The sequence below is a fragment of the Microtus ochrogaster genome, unplaced genomic scaffold (genome assembly GCF_000317375.1).
Source record: "Microtus ochrogaster isolate Prairie Vole_2 unplaced genomic scaffold, MicOch1.0 UNK131, whole genome shotgun sequence".
In the NCBI taxonomy this organism is placed as follows: domain Eukaryota; kingdom Metazoa; phylum Chordata; class Mammalia; order Rodentia; family Cricetidae; genus Microtus; species Microtus ochrogaster.
The window spans coordinates 581,626-584,520 of NW_004949229.1; the positions used below are offsets into that span (position 1 = coordinate 581,626).

General features: G+C 41.0%; 1 protein-coding gene across 7 annotated transcripts in view; it reads left to right on the forward strand.

Annotated features, from left to right (window-relative positions):
• The window catches only part of Zfx (zinc finger protein X-linked), a 45,143-nt gene that overhangs the window by 14,053 nt on the left and 28,195 nt on the right, over positions 1-2,895 (forward strand). The gene's annotated exons all lie outside the window — the stretch shown is intronic.

Consider the following 2,895-nt stretch of genomic DNA (forward strand, 5'->3'; position numbering starts at 1 on the left):
CCACCACCGCCAGGCCAGTCAGTGATCTTAACTGCTGAGCCATGTCTCCAGCCCCAGATTTAATTTTTTTTTGTTTGTGGGTTTTTTTTTGTTTTTTTTTTTTCGAGGCAGGGTTTCTCTGTAGGTTTGGCGCCTGTCCTGGAACTAGCTCTTATAGACCAGGCTGGCCTGAAGTGAACTCACAGAGATCTGCCTGTCTCTGCCTCTCAAGTACTGGGATTAAAGGCATGCACCACTACCGCCCAGCTTTTGTGTTTTTTTTTTTTTTACACACTTCCATACTAATTTTTTTGTACAATAAAAATCATGACTTTGGATTCAACATAGAATAAAGATCAAATACCTTTGCTTTTCCTTTCTGCCAAAATCAAATTGAGGATAAAAATAAAAACCTGGCGTTGGGGGGAACCCTGAAATGTACTTTTCATCAAAATACTGTGATTTTCTTCTTGAATAAAGCAATTTAGAATCTGTCAATGGCAAAAACCAAGAGTTTTAGAGAATCTGTGGCTAAGAAGTGGTATCCTGTAAGAACAAGCCGTGGATGTAGCCAGGTGGTGAAAGCTGAGCCATTTCCCTGTGGGTGTAGGTAGGGCTTATCTTGGGTGGTTTTGCAGAAGGAAATGCATTAAATTATCTGAGTTGCACATTTGTTTGTACACATGAATTTGCAAAATGGGTACTGTGGCAATTAAGGTTGGGGTATCTGGGCAATGGTGGCACACACATTTAATCCCAGCACGCAGGGAGGCAGAGGCAGGCTAATCTCTGAGTTTGAGGCAAACCTGGTCTACAAAGCAAGTTCCAGGACAGCCAGAGATATACCCTGTCTCAAAAAAAAAAAAACAAAAAATAAAACTAAACAAAATCCACAAAGGTTGGGGTTGTATTGCATGTTAGGCAAGGTACTTTATTTCTGAGCTATATTCTAAGCCCTCTTTTTCTTTTTAAGACTGAATTTACTCTGTAGCACAGTCCAGTCTCAGTCTCCCAAGTTGGTAGGATTGTCGGCCTGTGCCACCAGGCCCATCTAAGAGGCAGTGTTTTAGTTGGCTTATTCTACAGGCTATGATACTGGCCATGGGAAATGTTGCACTTTGCCACTGTTGAATGAAAGCCTGACTGATGACATGGGTTTTTCTCTCTCTTGTATACTGATATGAGAAAGGATGCCTGTGACTTATATGGTGACTGTTAGAACACAAGTTCACTACTTGTCAAAGCAGAGCTTTTCATTGGAGCTGAGGAAAGTCTCCTGGCTGTCAGTGTAACTAATTTAGCAACTCGTTTATAAATGTGAACAACCAAAAGGAACAATGCTTTTGAAGAAACCCAGCCATTTGGAAGGGGCTTCCAAAACAGCCAACTGAATAATGGAGCACTAGAGAAGAAAGTGTAATGTTGGCTATAGAATAAGCATTGGGGGTCTCAGAAATATCTGGGAAGATGTTTGTCTACCAAAAAAATTTAGAAGATAACTAACTATAGGGGGGGAAACACCTCAGTTTGTTTAGGAACTCTTGCTAGGTGTGGTGGCATACTCCTTTAATTCCAGCAGAGGCTGATGGATCTCTAGATCCCAGGGCCCTCCGGGACAGCCAGGGACAACAATTAATAGACAGACCTTGTCTCAAACTCAAAACAAAACAAAACATCTTCTTTGTGACTGTCCAGGGAGCTAGTATAGAAAAGTTAGTAGAAAAGTAGGTATAAGAAAAGAAAGTTGGGGGTCAGAGAGACAGCTCAGTGGTTAAGAGCTTATAGAAGATCAGCGTCCATGTTGGACAGATCTACCATCTGTAACTTCAGCTCCAGAAGATCCCACACCTGCCTCTGTGGATCCCTGCACTCACATGCACATACCCACACACATCAATTCATAATTCAGAGGCAAATAAGAGGGAAGTTAGTGATAATAGAGGACAGATTTAGGAGTATTTATCCTGTAATAGGAACTCTAGTAAGAGCGAATAGAGAAGCCAGTAGAGTGGCACTCAGGAGTTTGAGGCAGGAGAATAGTTACCGATTTGAGACCAGCCTGGGGCTGCGTGAGTACAAGCCAGCCTTTTCTGAGACCACAAAACAAAAGGAAGACTAAATAGAGAAAATGGAAGGAGCTGGCTAGGGTTCCATCTAGTTCAGTGGTAGAGCACTTAACCTAGCATGTACGAGGTCTAGAATCAATCTCTAGTTCTGAAAAAATGCATTAGCAATGCCTGGAAAAACAATAAGAAAATGTCCAGTATGCAAGAACTTAGCTTGACCATATGACATAGATATTGTAATACCAGTGGGAAAGACTGAGGCAGGAATTGCTTCAGAAACTGAAAAAGAAGGCCGAGATTCAACTTTCTGGTAGACTACCTGCTCTTTGTTCAAAGGCCCTTGAAACGTCTAGTACCAAAAAAACCAAGAAAATTTCCTTTGTTTAAGAAGGGGTCAAATCTTGATTGAAGGGCCCACTGAGCATACGTTTGAGTTGAGAAGAGCTTGTTAGAGTGATAACAGCGAAAATAATAAAAACTGATGAGATTTAGGAATATCTGACTTTAGCCAGGCATATAGTGGCTAATATAGTACCAGCACTTGGGAAGCAAAGGCAGGAGGGTGAGTTTGAGGACAGCCTGGTCTAATAATAAGTTCAGGCAGCCAGGGCTGAATAGTAAGACCCTGTCCTGAAAAATAAAAAAGAATAGCTGACTTTGAGGGTTAACCTAAGAGAAATAAAATATGTGTCTGGATTTGAGACTATTTGGAGAAATAGCTGATATTGAACAACGTGGCAAAAAATTAGGAAAGCTTACTTTGGAGGGAAGATATTAGGTTTTCATAGCTGTAAATTTTCACCATTTTTACTTTTTTTATTTGGTTTTTCGAGACAGGGTTTCTCTGTGG